Source organism: Lepus europaeus, chromosome 1, assembly GCF_033115175.1.
Source record: "Lepus europaeus isolate LE1 chromosome 1, mLepTim1.pri, whole genome shotgun sequence".
In the NCBI taxonomy this organism is placed as follows: Eukaryota; Metazoa; Chordata; class Mammalia; order Lagomorpha; family Leporidae; genus Lepus; species Lepus europaeus.
The window spans coordinates 121,136,138-121,153,754 of NC_084827.1; the positions used below are offsets into that span (position 1 = coordinate 121,136,138).

At 44.0% G+C, this 17,617-nt stretch overlaps 1 protein-coding gene across 6 annotated transcripts in view; it reads left to right on the forward strand.

The window, feature by feature from the left end:
- Positions 1-269: 269 nt before the first annotated feature.
- The window catches only part of OSBPL6 (oxysterol binding protein like 6), a 233,121-nt gene continuing 215,773 nt past the window's right edge, over positions 270-17,617 (forward strand). For 5 of the 6 annotated variants that reach the window (XM_062188473.1, XM_062188455.1, XM_062188439.1 and 2 more), the window contains exon 1: positions 270-331. The gene's annotated coding sequence lies outside the window, so the exon portion shown is untranslated. The remainder of the gene's footprint in view (positions 332-17,617) is intronic. The other variant, XM_062188445.1, reaches the window with a different exon arrangement.

Consider the following 17,617-nt stretch of genomic DNA (forward strand, 5'->3'; position numbering starts at 1 on the left):
CAGAGCCCCGCTCGCCCCTCGAGCCGAGAGAGGCGCTCGGCGGACCGGTGTCCCCAGGAGCACCCGCCACCCGCCGAGCCGTCTGGCCTGGCCGGTGAGCGGGAGCCGGGGGCGGGGAGCCCGGAGCGCCGCCCCGCCAGCGCGCCCCGCCCGTGGGAGAGGAGGGGCTGCGGCGCGCGGACCACTGGAGGCGCAGCGCCGCCGCCGCTGTCGGTGCCGGAGACCGCGGCTCGGAGCAGCGGCGCCGGTGCCTCCGCTCGGTCCCGCGGCCAGCCCGCGCCGTCGCCCGCCGCCCGCCACAGGAGCCGCGGCGCTGCTGCTCGCCCTCCCGGTAGGTGTCCTGGGCGCAGAGCGGGTTCCGGGGGCGGACACAACCGTGCCCGCACCACGGCTCGGGCATTGTGCGCGTCCGGAGGGCCGAGGACCCCAGGGACGTGCAGTGGGGCGGCCGCGGCCTCGGCCCCCGAGGTATCGCAGCCCCTGCTGGCTCCCTCGGCGGAGAGCCCCCGCCAGGCAGTGTCAACCGGTCCCCGCGTTCGGGAAAGGGGGCGTTTGCGTCCCGGTCTCCGCTCGCCGCCCGCCCTCCGCTCGCTGCCGGGGGATTCCGGCCACCTGGCACTGGCGCCTGCATCCGCCGCGCCGCCCGGCGCACCGCTTCCCCCACCCCCCGGGCTTGCTGGGGAGTGGAGCTGGGGCAGGGACGAGGACTGATGTAATTGTCAGCGGAGAGCCGAACCCTCGCGGTGGGAGCGCCAGCGCCAGCGCCAGCGCCCGCGCGCGCGAACGCCTACGCCGCACCTTTCAGGGAATCCGGGCGGCCGGGAGGAGCGGCCGGGGAAGTTGTGCATTGGGGTTTATTGTGCGCGTGCACTGCGGACTGCCCTGGTGGGCGCTCCTGCGGCGCTGCCCGCAGCCTCGGTCCACACCCGGCCGGGCCGAGTCCGCCTTCCATGGTGCAGATCGGAACAGGGGTTGCAATGCAGTCGAGACGTGCTTCCCCTCCGTAGAGCCGGAGCTGCCCGCAGATCGTGTCGCCGGGGATGCTGGGGGAGGAGGGATAGGAGACCTGGGGAGGAAGCCACAGGGAGAACTAATGACAGCAGCAGATTTTTTTTAAAAAAAAGCCTGTACAGTGTATAGACACATTTTCAAGACACCTTCTAAGCTGGTCTTGAAAGTTAGGGCCAGATACTGATGATGTGGTAATTCTGTGATAGACCCAAATGGTTGCTTAAACTGGAGACCTAAAGCTGGGGAAAGCATTACATAATGGACATGAAGCAAATGACACGAAACTAAGTGAGTCTACTGGGTTACCAGATTATTTCTTTCTTCGGGATGCAAAGTCCTATAAAGCTTTTATCTTTATGTGAATTTCCATTTTTAAATCATTGAGCTAGGAGTAGCAAATCGTGTGTTATGGTCAGTTCTGATTTTTCCCCAACTAATAAAATAACCTTTTTTGAATATCTTTTCTTGAATTAAAAAATTGCATGCTATTGGGTAGTTATATATCCAGAACTAATTAACAAATGTGGTCCTCAAAGGTAAAATAAAGAGGTTTCCCATCTTAATATCTTTAACTTTGCTTTTCCTCTTATTTTTAGGCTTTTGTTTGTTTTCCTTTGGCTTTTGGAAGCGTTTCTACAGTTTTGGGTACTGCAAACTCACAGTGTTGATATTCCTACCGAATGTTACAGCATTGCAGATACAAAGACTAATAATAAACGAAGGGGAAAACCTCCCGGTAACTCTGAGCGGGAGCAGGGTTCCCAAGGTCGAAAGGAAGCTGCAGTGTAACTCAGCTCTAATCACCTCCAGAGAGTATGCACAGCCCTCATCGGGTTATAAGGAAGGCTTTGATTGGTGGAGGATCTCTTCCAGGATTCTTTTGCAGCAAAATTCTGTATATTTTCCTCTAAAAATGAGTTTCCCAAGGTAAAAACAAAATATTTGCAAATAAAAATTCTGTGCTCTTAGAAAGTCTAAAAATCATGATTTGGGCCCATATTTTCAGTTGTTGAGAACTCAGTGATACAGTCAGCAGACTCTCCCTTCAGGGATGCCTCAGGTTCCAGTTGGGAAGATTTCCCAGCTGCCTGCTGGCTTCAGGAGGGTGTGCTGTTGGGTTTTTACAGGATTAGGTACTGGCTGTTAATGCTTGTTAACTTTACTCCAAGAAGGGGGAATTCTTCCGAGTTGAAGTGTTTGTGATTGGAGGTCTGTAAGACCATGAGGAATATAGCATTAGGTACAATCTCTAAGTAAATAAAAGTCTCATGTGACTTTACCCTGAAAACTGTTGGACCAGAGAGAAGATTTAAATTTTATTAAAGCGCCTTGCTTTCATTCAGTAGTCATTCAATTGAAAACCCTCTCTGTTAAAGACACTGGTCTAGGCCCCAGGGGAGATGCAAATAAGAATAAAGAGATGACCCTGACTTCAAGAGTTTGAAGTCTAGTTTGAAAAGATCAGGTATATGAATTCTCAGAGGAGGGATTATTTTTAAATGCAGGGACTAAGTTATACTTAACATTTTGTTTTAATTTTGAAAGAGTCTGTTACTTCTGGGAAGTTTTTTCTTTCTTCACACTCAACATTATAACACCAGGATTCATTGACATGGTATGTAGCTGGAGTTCATTGACTTTTACTGCTATACAGTATTCCATTGTGTTTTTCTTACAGTGCAGTAGGCCTTTCTTCTCTGGCCAGGGCCATTTGTTCTTTTCATTTTATCAGAAATTGCCAACAGTATCATTCTGGTCATTTATGTTTCTTGGGGCAAGTGTACAAGTGTTTCTCTTGAGTAAATTCTAAGGAATAGAATTATTGATGTGTAGGGTTGTTTGAATGTTCCACTTGCTAGGCATTGTGAAATTGTATTCCAAAATGGTTGTACTAATTTATTCAAGCTAGGGAAACAAGCAAACATAGATAACCCAATACAAACAAGGGTTTTTTTTTTGGATGCATGTATATGTTGAAACACATTTTTTTTTAAAGCAAGAGAATGACAAACATAACACTTAGGATGACAGTATGTGTCTGGAGGACCAGGGGGCTGGCACAGGGAGAGGCAAATATGAGGGTGAAAATTACTGCTGATCATCTGGTACTTGAGTTTATGGCGGACTCATAGGTGAATGTTGTATTAAAAAGAAAAAGGATCACACATAGACCAGTGATGATCATTTTAAAGTTCTAAGGAAAAAGACAGTAAGGACAGTAGTCACAAGATAGCAGGTTTCTGTACCAAGAGGTGTCAACTGAGGGATGAGGAAGGTGTCCCTGGGGCCAGGCTTGAGTTGTCCAGAGTTCATGGGAGAGATGTTTCGGAAGCATGAGCAGAAAGTGGCCACGGGAAGAGGAAGACGAGGAAGATGTTCCCTCACGCTGAGGAAATGGCAGGGACAGAAGGGGAGGGAGCATGGGAATCCTCCAGCAGTGAACCACTCCACGTGTTTATAAAGAAGTCTAGGGAATGGATGGGTTGGGGTAGGAGAGAGATCCAAGGCAGGGCCTGCAGCTGGGAGGCTGCTGGTTGAGAGGAGACTTAAGTTTGGAGAAAATGAATCAGAAAGAATGATTTAAAAACACTGGGTAAAGAATCCAAGTTTGCCATCCTAGGCAAGAAGAGGGAAGACTCAAGTGTGTTTGATTGTCATGAGAAGAAATAGGGAAGCTGGTGGGAGCTTTTACTGTCATGTCCTCAGGTCACGTGTAGAGCAGTAAGGATGTAAGCGCACCTTTGCACTTTGAGATGGTGAGCAGGTTGGACCCTTGCAGAGACATGTGGCCCTCTAATGATGTGTCTACGTGAATGTGGGATAGTGTGTGAGTTATTTGTCTTTGCAACTCACTAGTGTAGATGAGACAGACAATAGTTGGATGCAGGTACAGGCAGCATGTCTTACCGTTGACGATGAGGTCATTGAGAGAGTACCAGGAGTCACTCAGAACGCTCTGAATCAAATCCCACTTGGCAGTGTGCTGGTAATACATGATTTCTGGGGCGGGTGGGGGAGGGGACTGGGAACCTCTGACCTCAGTGATCACCCATTGAAAAGAAAGATGTTAATAGCCACCTCACGTGAGTGCAAGGAACAGAGTATGACTGAGAGACCAGTGCATTTAGGGATAATGTGTGTTGCGTAGTGTTTCCCAGTGAATGATTCACATGCATTTATAGTCTCTCACATGCACCCCCTTGAGAGAGAGTAAGGGTTATAGCCCTTTCAGTTTTGTTCATTACGATAAAGAGTTGCTTAAGCTCTTGGTGAGGACAAGGATAAGGGCTTTTATTTCTGAGGCTTTTCTGGAATATTATATAGTGTCCTTTGATTCAATGTCATTTTATCGGGTTCTTTGTTTTGTAAGTATTGTAATAGGTTTTCAGAATTTTCATTCAAAAATTCATCTGATTTTGTATTCTTTAGATCATCTTTTGATTTCTTGACTTCTTTTCATTACTGCTAACCTTCAATGCTAACTTTCTTCTCACACCAACATTGCATCAGCTGCTACCACAGTCAGTGGTGGCTATGTGGTTTTCTCCGAGAGACGGCAGTCCTCACTTGCCTTTCCTGGAGCAGTGATTTGGAGAACATCTTGCTGGGATTTCCAGAAGCAGTCAATGGAAATGTGGTGACAGTGACAATATAAATACATTTTGAAAGGACTGACATCACAAGGCAGGGAAGAGCCTGTTATTTACCAATGAAGTCAGAAGTTCTAGGAAAGTTGAGGAGCCTATAGCCTCTATGTTTTGGGGGCTGGTTATCTATATCCCCGCCCTGGGCTACACATTCTTTACGTTCTCTGAATACGTACAAGTGTTTAGTAACTTGAAACCCAGAGCCTGGGCTTAGAGACTGTGGTTAAAATGATGAACTCTAATTTTAGGCCTTACTAAATCTAGGGATAATGTAATGTATAGCTCAGAGATTGATAGTCTGCCATTCTGGCTTTTCATGAACCTTAGAGGCAGGTTCACATCCCTTACTGAACCCGGGCTGATCATTTGCACAGGGGTGACCCTGTCCACGGGTCTCGTGTGAGGGTCACAATGGGGACATCAAGTGCCTCCCTTCTTCGGACAATGTTTGCTGGACATTTTGTACACACAGACACCATATTAAATGCTGAGTCATGAACGTATTTGCCCTGAAGGGGCTACCTAAAACAGAGTCTACCAGAACCAAGTCATTATTGAATAGAGGTGTGTGTGGGAGGGGGCGTGGACATGGTTTTGGTTATAGAATTTACATGAAGTATTTGTTTTTTTTTCCTAACATTTTTTTCCAGATTTATGTTTAGTCCTCTGTGAACTTAAAGTGCTGTAGAAAAAAATACGTCCTTGCAAAAAAGCAACTCTTTTTAAAAATCATTTATTATTTATTTGAGGAAGATGGAAGGAGGCAGTCAGGGAGGGAGAGGGAATGAGTGAGCAAGCAAGCGAGCAAAAACTGCTGTCAGTTGATTCATCCCCCAGACACCTGGAATGGCTGGGCCTGAGCCTGGCTGATGCAGGGAGCCTAAACTTCGATCCAGGTTTCCTGTGTGTGTGACAGGAGCTCAATTACTTGAGCCATAAATGCTGTCTCCCAGGGTCTGTGTTAGCAGGAAGCTGGAGTCAAGAGACAGCACTGGGTATTGAAAGCAAGAACTCCAATGTAGGATGTAGGCGGCTTAACCGCCAGGTTAAACAGTTATCTCAAGAGCAGTTGTTTAAATGAAGTTTTATTTTATCTAATTTTTATAAGAGGAGAAAGATTTATGCTCATGGTAAGGCCTATTGTCATGAAGAAGCTTAAATATTATCAAATAGAAGCAAGACAAAGGTTATTGAAGGAATAGCTGAATGGTAAATTCAGATTTATTTATTTATTATATGGAATTTGATTTATGTTGCATTGATTTTTAAAGGGAAGAGTAGAAAACAGTCAGAGAGGATCAGCTGTTCATTGAGGTCTTACAGGGAAATGAGTCAGAATGGTCTCAGGGTTAGATGCATACATTCTCTTGTTGAGTTTGTGTTCATTTACTTTGTGTATGAGTGAAGTGTTTATATTAATGTCAATCATAGTGTAACTATTGAATACCAGAAATTATAAATTATGTTAATAAGGTGGTATAGAGAGCTGGAAAGTCAAATGATTCTTTCTGCCAGTGGTTTGGTAGATTACTTTTTTAAGATTTATTTATTTATTTGAAAGAGTTACACAGAGAGAGAGAGGTGGGGGTGGGGGGTCTTCCATCTGTTGGGTCACTCCCCAGTTGGCCATAACAGCTGGAGCTGCACCTATTCAAAGCCAGAAGCTTCTTCAGATTCTCCCACGTGGTTGCAGGGGCCCAAGGACTTGGGCCATCTTCTGCTGCTTTCCCAGGCCATAGCAGAGAGCTGGATCGGAAGTGGAGCAGCTGGGACTCGAACTGGCACCCATATGAGATGCCGGCACTGCAGGCAGTGGCCTTACCTGCAGTGCTAGCCTGTAGATTACTTGAGACTGAAAACTAACCAGTGCTAGGGAGGCCTCTCTGACAGTCCCAAGTCCCAGAAAAATCTGTAATCGGTTGACAAGAGAGAGCAGGAAAGGAGACAAAATCAAAGTAGCTTAGTATCCAGGACTATTTAAGGGATAATTGAATTGGACAGAGCATTAAGTAAGTTATTTAACTCTTAAAGCTAAAATAAATTTTTCCTTTTATTTATTTAGGTTTTTTTTTTTTTTTTTTTTTTTTTTTTGGACAGGCAGAGTTAGAGAGAGACAGAGAGAAAGGTCTTCCTTCTGTTGGTTCACTCCCCCCCCCCCCCAAATGACCGCCATGGCCAGCGCGCTGTGCTGATCCAAAGCCAGGAGCCAAGTGCTTCCTCCTGGTCTCACGTGTGGGTGCAGGGCCCAAGCACTTGGGCCATCCTCCCCTGCCTTCCAGGGCCACAGCAGAGAGCTGGACTTTGAAGAGGAGCAACCCAGACAAAACCAGCGCCCCAACCAGGACTAGAATCCAGAGTGCTGGAACTGCAGGCGGAGGATTAGCCTATTGAGCCGCGGTGCCGGCCTATTTATTTAGTTTTTTCTTTTTTTTTTTTTTCCCCGACAGGCAGAGTTAGACAGTGAGAGAGAGAGACAGAGAGAAAGGTCTTCCTTTCCGTTGGTTCACCCCCCAAATGGCCACTACGGCCGGTGCACTGCACCAATCCGAAGCCAGGAGCCGGGTGCTTCCTCCTGGTCTCCCCTGTGAGTGCAGGGCCCAAGCACTCAGGCCATCCTCCACTGCCTTCCCAGGCCACAGTAGAGAGCTGGACTGGAAGAGGAGCAACTGGGACAGAATCTGGCACCCCAATCAGGACTAGAACCCGGGGTGCCGGCGCTGCAAGTGGAGGATTGGCTAAGTGAGCCACCGCACCGGCCTATTTAGTTTTGAAAAAGAGAGAGAGAGGGATGGATCTCTTCTATGTGCTGGTTCACGCCCCATTTGCCCACAAGGGCTTGGGCAGAGCCAGGCTGCAGCAAGGAGGCCAACCTTAGTCTGGGTCTCCCACATGGGCAGTGGGGACCCGAGGACTTGAGCCATCACCTGCTGTCTCCCAGGGTGCACAGTAGCAGGAAGCTAGAATCTGAAGCAGAACCCAAGACTTGAACCCAGACTCGAACTCTGATACAGGACGTGGGCATCCCAAACAGTACTTAACCCAACCTGTAAGTTTAAATAGGTAAATAAGCTTAAGCAAGTAAAAATAAGCTTATGTAATTAACATCTAAATAAAATGTTGGCAGATCTTAAATACATTTCACCAGTGATGCAATTTAGTGCAAAGCATTCATAATTAATACATAAAAATTATTTCCTATTTAGACATGATGAATTAGCTTTTCCTGCTCAAGAAAAATTGTATGTCACTTTATAAAATATACAAAAAAAAAAATACCCAGGCACTGCACATACTCATATTTGCTTGATGTCCTGATGCTTGAATAACCTTTACGTGTGATTCATAAGGTGCTAAGGCTGAAAGTGATTTTAAAAATCCTTTATGGCAACCTTTCCTGGTTCCCAAGTGAGGAAACTGAGGCCCAGAGACTTGCCCAGGGAGGCCAGGTCTTTGGGCAGGTGTGGCTGGGAGCAAATGTGCCACAGAGTTTAACTTCAGCTGGTGGTGCCAAGAAATCAAGCATTTCTCCCCCTAAATTGCAGGGAGGTAAGGCAGAAAACGAGCCAATAGCAGTATCTTAATTTACATTTTAGTCTTCTTTCAGTCATTCTCCCTTTTTGAGTAGCTGGCACAGAAAGTGAAATCATATATATATATATATATATATATATATATATATATGTATACACACACACACACACACATGTATATGTATAAAATGTTGGTGTTTTCTATTTAACACCTGTAGCCTTATCATTTAACTGAATAGTCAGGAAAGAAGAGAGAAAAAACTCAGACTGTCTTGTGCTAGATATTTCTCTCTTTCTCTTTCTAAATATTAATGTAAGAGAACATCAAAGTGTAGGGGGAATTGGGTCAGGAATAGAACACTAACTTTCACTTTTTTAGCTTCCATCTTATCGAGGCAGTGCTCATGGAACTCTTGAGACAGACCATCTACCTTTTGAAAAGAGTGTGGAAGTGGAAGGGAGAACTACAGCGTATTTTTAGAATCATTTTCTTGAAACTGAAACCTAAAATAAACCTGGCCTCAATTTCCAGCAGTGGCTTTATTTCACGTGTCTTAAACTAGTGCCTAAGTTTTATCATGAACTTGAAGAAGTTACCTTGATGCTTTTTATGCCCAATATAGTGTTAGCCGCTATTCAAATTTGAAGAATAAAATATCTAAAAGAACATTAAAATTTAAAAAATTGTTACATGCCATCTCTGGAAATACCATTTTGCTTTCTGTTTATCTGTAGGCAAGTTTTGCATATTCTTATCCCATCAAGCAACAAATCTGAACAGTTTTTGTTGTGTAATTTTCCTAGAATAGTAAAAGCACAGTTTGAATGGCATGTTGATTATGAAAAGACATTAATGAAATTCCTTTTGATCTCCGGAAACTTCCAGCTGGAGCAAGATATAAAGAAACTGTCATCTCCAAGGTAGGTCAAGCAAAAGCAGTGGTCTCATGAAACTCCAAGAGAAAGCAAGGAATAAGGCAGGGGCAGAACCCAAGAACTCAGCAGTGAGAGCAGGCGGACATGGGTATGGTAGCCCAGTCTGTCAGTCTCATTTCAGAAGGTGCCAACAGAGGAAATTGAAAGTGTGAATATGAAGGCTTATGGAGCTTAGATATTAGGGAAGATGTCTGTCTGTATCCCTTAAAAAGCCTTTAAACATCTTGAAGAATACAGAAGGCATGCAATAAGAGTGATAAATTAAAGCCATTTAAGAAAAGATGGCATGTGTGACAGGCAGAAGATAAACCTCGCCACACTGGAAAGAAACAATTTACAACATCCTTAACTTCTAAAAAGTTCCTAGGTCTCGGTAAGAGAAGTGACCAGGGGCTGGCGTTGTGGCGCAGCAGGTTAAGCTGCCACCTGTCATGCCAGCCTGCTTTCTGAGCACTGATTTGAGTCCCCACTTCTTTGCTTCTAATTGGGTTCCTGGGAAGGCAGCAAAGGATGACCCAAGTGCTTGGGCTCCTGCCACCCACGTAGGAGATCCAGCTGGAGTTCCAGGCTCCTGACTTTGTAAAGCCTTGACTGTTGCAGTCACGTGGGGAGTGAACCAGCCGATGAAAGATCCCTCCCTTTATCTGTTACTCCTTCTCTCTGTGTAACTCTGCTTTTCAAATGAGTAAATAAAACTTGGAAAAAGAAAAATGACTAATAACTTAATAGAAAAGAGGCAAAGGAAGTGAACAGTTCACAGAAATTACAAATGCACTTACAAAGTTATACACACCCCATTACGATAGATGTTATTTAAAATTATTTATCCTATTAGAATGGGAAGATTCATGATGTTTGTTATATCGTACGGTGGCCTGGCTTTGGGCAAGCCAGTGAACTCAAATTGTTGGTATGTGTACAGGATGGCACAGAATCTATGGATAGGACGTTGGCAATATGAGCCACAGGTATAATAAGGGAACAAATCAAGGTACAGAGTAGTATATGGCTATTTGTGTTAAATATGGATATATGAAGGGCCGGTGCTTTGGCATAGTGGGTAAAGCTGCCACCTGCAGTGCCAACATCCCATATGGGCACCGGTTTGAATCCCGGCTGCTCCAATTCTGATCCAGCTCTCTGCTGTGGCCTGGGAAAGCAATGGATGATGGCCCAAGTCCTTGGACCCCTTCACCCACGTGGGAGACCTGAAAGAAGCTCCTGGCTTCAGATTGGCTCAGCTCTGGCCATTGCGGCCATCTGGGGAGTGAACCAGCAGATGGAAGACCTCTTTCTCTCTGCCTTTGCCTCTGCCTCTCTGTAACTCTGCCTTTTAAATAAATAAATAAATCTTAAAAAAATATGAACATATGCATGTGTTCATGCTTGTAACTATCTCTGGAAGGTAGGACCAGTGATTACCCTGGGGAACAAAGCTGGGGGTTTAGGGTGCGGATAGGAGGGACCCCTATTTTCTTATTCTGCATCCTTTACCATCTTTTGAATTTTTAAACACATGGACACATTGTTTATTCAAGATAATAGTTTCTAAATGTCCTGAGGATCATTTGTGTTGATCAAGAATGTTGAGTAGTTGTAGCCAATGGAATTACTTCACAACTTTGGGACCGGTTCTGTCCTAAGACAGGGTCTTAGGTTGTTGCCCTGAGGAGTTACCTTCACCACTACGCTGACAGGCTGGAGTACACAGAGGAAGGAAACAAAGCTTTAGTCCTTTAGAGTACAGTAGGCACATCTCTCTGTAGTTGTCCTGCTCTTGCCACTGTGGCTCTGACTAAGTGGTTTCCCTGGGGTAGTGGGAGAGATCTAAGGAGCCCTGAGTAGGACCAGGGCATGGATGTGGTTCAAGAACAGATATTGAAGACAGTGATGGCAGAAGCCCGAGGCAGGGCGAGTACTGATGTGGACCTGGTATTAACTGCTGCTCCAGCTCTACCACATGTGGCTTATAGTGGTAACACAGGGAAGAAAACCTTTGAGACCGTATGCCACCCCTGAGATTGGGTGTGGTGTCCAGGAATCTGCATTCTTTTAAAGTGTCTTCTGTTCTGGAAGCCAGTTCTGGAAATCACTGATCTCTCTGTTATTTAATAGGTAGATTATTCCCTTTATCCTTTGAAATATCCATTCCTTGGCAGGCTTTATAGTAACTTTCAAAACCTTTGATGATATTTCTGCTGTTTTGATGACACATGCATTATTTCATTCGACTTTTCCTTTCTGGAGTCTGAAAAAAGATACTGGATACTGGATATTAAGGTAATTGCATAGTAAGAAGAGAAGACAGAGGTAGCAACTAAATGGTTAGAGAGCCAGAGTGGAAAGAGCAATTACATGCTGATAGCAGTTTAGCAATAATAATATGAATAACTATGAATTATACCAAAGAAATGGAAAAACTTTGGAATGATCAGAGCTATCATGCCAGAAAATGAGTTTCCTAAAAAGAAATAAGAATAGTTTAACTGTCATCATTATTATATATTCAAAGTTAATAGATGTAGCCCTTCGGTTAGAATTGGGAACTTTACATTAGAAATGACAGAATATATAGGGGTAAAATGTTACATAAGTCTCTTTTTTTAAATCTCAAGGCGTGAAGTGAACATGAAATAAAATGTATCCTACTAAATGAATCATGTAGATGTTTTTCACAATTTTTCTCTTTGTAAATTGTGATTTCTTGTGGTTATATTCTTTTTCAAACAAGTTTATCAGGAAACTCGGGGAATAGGCCACAGCCTTGTAGTGGAGTGCTCCAGGAAGCATCAGGTGTCCAAGCAGGGTGACTTGGAGAGCAAAGGGTGACAGAAGTGAATGCAGGGGGCCGGTGCCATGGCGCACTAGGTTAATCCTCCGCCTGTGGCGCCGGCATCCCATATGGGCGCCGGCTCTAGTCATGGTTGCTCCTCTTCCAGTCCAGCTCTCTGCTGTGCCCTGGGGTAGCAGTGGAGAATGGCACAAGTGCTTGGGCCCCTGCACCCGCTTGGGAGACCAGGAAGAAGCACCTGGCTCCTGGCTACAGATTGGCATAGCTCCAGCCATTGTGGCCATTTGGGGAGTGAACCACCAGAGGGAAGCCCTTTCTCTCTGTCTCTCTCTCTCACTGTCTGTAACTCTACCTGTCAAATAAAAACAAAACAAAACAAAACAAAAAACCAGAAGTGAATGCAGAAAGGTTGGGGAGGTCACACCACTGAAGAGGAACCATTGGAATGACCTTGGAAGGCCTGGCTTTGGGGAGGACATGGGGACGAATCTGAAATGCTTTCCTGTAACTTTCCAGAGCTGTTGCAATTTCAGGATGCATTGGATCTTTAAATAATGTATCTAGTATAGCTGTTTCCTAATAGAATTTCAGGAGCAGGTTTAATCTTACACGAATGACCACTTAACTGCTTTTCTGTAAGAGATTCATTAGAATGTATTAAATGTGTATGAATAGGATTTGTGCTAAACTGCTTCTTTCTCTTTGCATCATATCCAGCTTCTCTTTTCCATTATCCTTCTGTGAAAAATACCCTGCCATAACTGTTTTTGTTTGTTTCTTTGCTTGTTTTAAATCAGAGAGCCCTGGACTAGGTGTCATGAATACCCAAGTTCCACTCCCAGCTTCCCTGTTGCCAGGAGTTAGAATAGAGTTTGTCCCCTTGAACTCATAAATGAGTCTAAATCCCAAAGCCATATGTTGATTTTATTTAAAAGCTTAATCCTCTGGAACCTCTGGAAAGTGGTTTGGTTTAGATAAGGCCGTTGGGGTGGTGCCGCCTCATTGAATCTTGATGGCTTTGTATGAAGAGGGACAGAGACAACACAGACATAGTGTGTGTACCTCCTGTCTCTTCTCAAGATGTCGTGTGTTACTTGAATCTCAGCTATTTGCCATGATATGATGCAGCCACGGGGAGCTCTCCCAAGAGCCTGCCCCATGCTGTTCCAACTTCAGTTAGTAAAACTAAGAGGGAAGGAAACCTCTTTTCTTGATAGAAGAAAATGCCTCATAATAATAGTAAAAAAAAAAAAAAAAAAAAAAGAGAGAGACCAATCCATCCATTTACTAAGCATAAGCCTGGGTCAGTAATCCCTAGGAACTTCTTTCTTCATTTGATAAATGGTGGTCAAATAGTAGGCCTTTGAATAATTATATTTCAGTTTATGAAGCTACTTAAAGAACTATTAAGTTTAATGCAGAGAAAAGTTTAATTACTAATCATTGTATTAAATTCTCATTTACCTAGAATCCAAATAACCAGGAAATCAGTGTAGTTGCATTTTTTGTAGACTTGCCCAGTGATAACTGATTTAATGCTACCCCACCACCACCACTGTGGTGCCATAAATTATTTGAAAAATCAAGTACAAATTACAGTGTCATTATACTCAGTAGTTTTTCTAAAATGATCAGCATTATAATTCGCTGGTTGCTAGGGCTGCCATGACAAAATATCACAAATTGAATGGCTTAAGAAAGCAGAAATGTATTGTTGCTCAGTTGTGGAGGCCAGAAGTCCAAAATCCAGCTGGTTCCTCCTTGCCCCTCCCGGTAGTCCCAGGCATTCCTTGGCTTGTGGGGTTGTTACTCTGATCTCTGCCTCCTTTTTTAGGGTGCTGTCTTCCCTGTGTGTGTGTCTGTATGTGTCTCTCTTCATATCAGAGCATTAATCATGATGGATTTTAGGGCTCATCCTGCTTCAGTGTGTGCTCATGGCAATAAATTACTTCTGCAGCAACCCCATTTCCAGATAGGAAAACATTCTGAGGTACCGTGAGTTAGGACTTTGACTTACCTTTTTGGGGGGTGCAAGTCAGCCCATAACATGGACTTCTTTGAGTGGACTGGCCAGGACGTTTGAGCAGAGCCTAAATGATGGGAAAATCTTGTTGCAGTTCCCTTCCCAGGAGAGGGAACGACAAGGGCAAGGCCAGGGCACATAAACCTGTTGGATATGTACATTAGGTTTTGCTTGTACTCTTAAAGTGGGGGTTGGGGAAGGTCTGGTTTAGGCAAATTACTTTCCTGGTTGAAATTAATAGGATTTTACTCTTGAACAATCTTGAATGTTTTTTACTTTTGGTCAGGGAAAGACAGAAAAAGTTTTTTCTTTAAAACCACCTGCTGAAAAATCAGTCCTGGCAGCAGTGGCTGATAGCATTTTAGAATTCTGTTCATTAGAAGTGCACTTTGCATTTTAATAGTAGACTTCTCCATTGCTAAACTTAGATGTATTAACCTAAAATCTTTAAGCATAGTCACATCTAAGAATGACATAGACCTTGGAATTGTAGACATTATTTTCTGGTGGTAAAAGAGAAAGGCTAAGTGTAGGCTTTAAAGGCCTGAAATTATACATTAAATTGTGATTTTCAGCAAGATTATAACATTTTTATGGTTGTGCTCTGTGATACCTATTGCTAAGTAGCATTAGTAAAATTTGTTACATTTTTATGGAAACTCCTGGTTTTAAAAAATTTTTTGTTTAATCTTTATGGGAATATAAATTTTTTCAGGATTGTTAGGAAGATCTTATGTTAAACTCTCATAGCTTTAAGCTTTAAGAAGGAGAACTTAAAATATTGTAATATTTAATGCAAGATTAACATTATGAAATATGCATGAGCACATTATATATGTGTACTTTAGCCAAAGTATGAATGTAGTTAATATGGGCATATTTATTTATATTACAGAACATACTACTACTTATGTATAACAGACTTCTGTAAAAAGTTTAAATACAGGTTTAGAATATTTATGTAAAATTAGATATTTTTAGTGAGTGGCTAGTTAGGTGAGGTTTTAGGCAGATTGGAGTCGGTGCTGCCTGGGTTCAGATCCTGGCTTTGTCTACCTGTGTGACCTTGACTATGTCGTTTAACCTTTCTCTGCCTTAGTTACCTAATACCTAGTGCTCAGTGTTATTGGGAGGATGCAGTGAGTTAATACATATATATTTCTTGCAACAGAGTACACAGTAAGTGCTGTGCAAGTGCTAGTTATTATTGTAGCATATTAATTAAAAATTAGATGTATTAGTATTCATTAGTTGGAAAACTTAAGTGAAATGGAAATACAATCATATTGTCTCATGCCTTGTTACAAATACAAGCTAATTTGAGAATGATAAGGAAATTGCCAGCAGTATTTTCAAGGGTCTGTTAATAAGCTACTAAACATATTTTATATGCTTACCCACTTAGTTACTTATGGCAATGACGACGTTCAAGAGATTGTTAGATCTTAAGGGAGAAAGCTGATTAAACTGTCAATCCCACTCTGAAGAACTTGCCATCCAGTGGGGAAGATAAGACATAATTTAGTATAAGACGAAATGTAATGAGGTTAAGTTTTGCCCTGAGAATGTGATTTAGTGCTGGGAGCACCTCTGGAGGCTGGGAAAACGCCGAGGAAGTTCTGTGGCTAAGAGGACCAGGGATAGCAATTTAGGAACTGATGACATTTATAAGAAACAGGAACAAAAGGAAAAGAAATCTGAGAGCAAGCGAGTGAGCAAGATAGAAAACAGTTACATTAATAGGCAAGAGGCTGTGAATCAAATCAGTAGAAAAGAATTTCTAGGAAGAGAGAGAGCCCATCACAAATACTACAGAAACTTGAAGAGAACGGGGATTAAACAAAGTCCGGTGAGATTTGGTTGGGGACCGTGATGGTTAATTTTGGGTGTCAGCTGCATTGAGGAGTGCCTGGATCCTGGAGGTGCATCCTTTGTGGGTTTGTCTATTGGGGTGTTTCCAGAGGTTAGCCTGTGAGTCTGAGTGGGCTGGGCTGGGCAGATGCACCTTCAGTATGGGTGGGAACTACCACCACCAGCCAGGACCCCAGAGAGACCAAAAATGGAGGAAGAGCAAGTATGTCTGTTTCCTCCTGGACCTGAGAGACATGATTCCTCTCCTCTCCATGCATGCCTGAACACCAGGATCCTCACCTTTGCACCCCAGGGCTTAACAGCCCCATAGGTTCTTGGGCATTTGACCTCAGACTGAGCCATGCCATTGGCTTTGCTGGTTCTGAGAGCTTCAGACTTGGACTGAGGCACACTCCTGGCATGCCAGGGTCTCCAGCTTGCAGCCAGCCTGTTGTGGGACTTTCATCCACCAAAATCGCACGAGATAATACCCGTAATAAGTCCTCTGTCATATACAAGCCCGTCTTGGAGACACTGCAGGTTCACGTCCAGTATCATGAAACTTTTTTTGCTTCCTAGTATATATAGAAGTTTTATTTATAGGATGCTGTACCCTGTTAAGTGTGCAGTAGCATTAATTAAAATACTTTATATTGTAGAAAAGTAACAATCATCTGAGCCTCCAGCAAGTTGGTGTTACCGTGTTGGTGGAGAGCGGTTTTTTTTTTTTTTTTTAATTTTTGACAGGCAGAGTGGACAGTGAGAGAGAGAGACGAGAGAAAGGTCTTCCTTTTGCCGTTGGTTCACCCTCCAATGGCCGCCGCGGTTAGTGCGCTGCGGCCGGCGCACCGCGCTGATCCGATGGCAGGAGCCAGGTGCTTCTCCTGGTCTCCCATGGGGTGCAGGGCCCAAGGACTTGGGCCATCCTCCACTGCCTTCCCGGGCCACAGAAGAGAGCTGGCCTGGAAGAGGGGCAACCGGGACAGGATCGGTGCCCTGACCGGGACTAGAACCCGGTGTGCTGGCGCCGCAAGGCGGAGGATTAGCCTAGTGAGCCGCGGCGCCGGCGGAGAGCGGGTTTTACCTAGGTGTTGATGCCTGCTGACTGAGCAGGGTGGTGCTTACTGAAAGTGAAGATAAGTGGGGCAGTTTGTTAAAGTAAGACAACCATAATTTGTAGCCCCAGTTGCCTTCCTTTCGTGAAACACTTCTCTGAGCATGTGATGCTGTTTGGCAGCATTTTGTCCACAGGAGAACATTCAGAATTGGAGTCAGTTTTCTCACTGACTCCCCTGCTTTATCAGCTACGTTTAAATAATATTCTAAACCCTTTGTTGACATTTCAACAATGTTCACCACACTTCCCACGGGAGTAGATTCTATCTCATGATGGAATTCCGCTCATCTGTAGGAAGAAACTCTTCATCCATGTACATTGTATCGTGAGATTGCAGCAATTCAGTCACATCTTCAGGCTCCCCTTCTAATTCTAGTTCTCTTGCCATTTCCACAACACCTGCAGTTACTTCCTCCAATGAAGTCTCGAACCCCTCAAAACTGTCCTTGAGGATTGGAACAGACTTCTTCCAGACTCCTTGCTGGGTCATAAAAGGGTTCTATTTTTACTTTTTTGAGGGATTCTCATTCTGTTTTCCATAACTGTTTTTCCAGTTGGCATTCTCACCAACACTATATAATAGTTCCTTTTCTTCTACATCCTCTCCAACACTTGTCATCTTTTTGTTTGTCTTTTTGGTAATAACCATTCTAACAAGCATGAGGTGATCCCTCATGGTTCTGATTTGTTTTTCCACGATTTGGGAAGTTG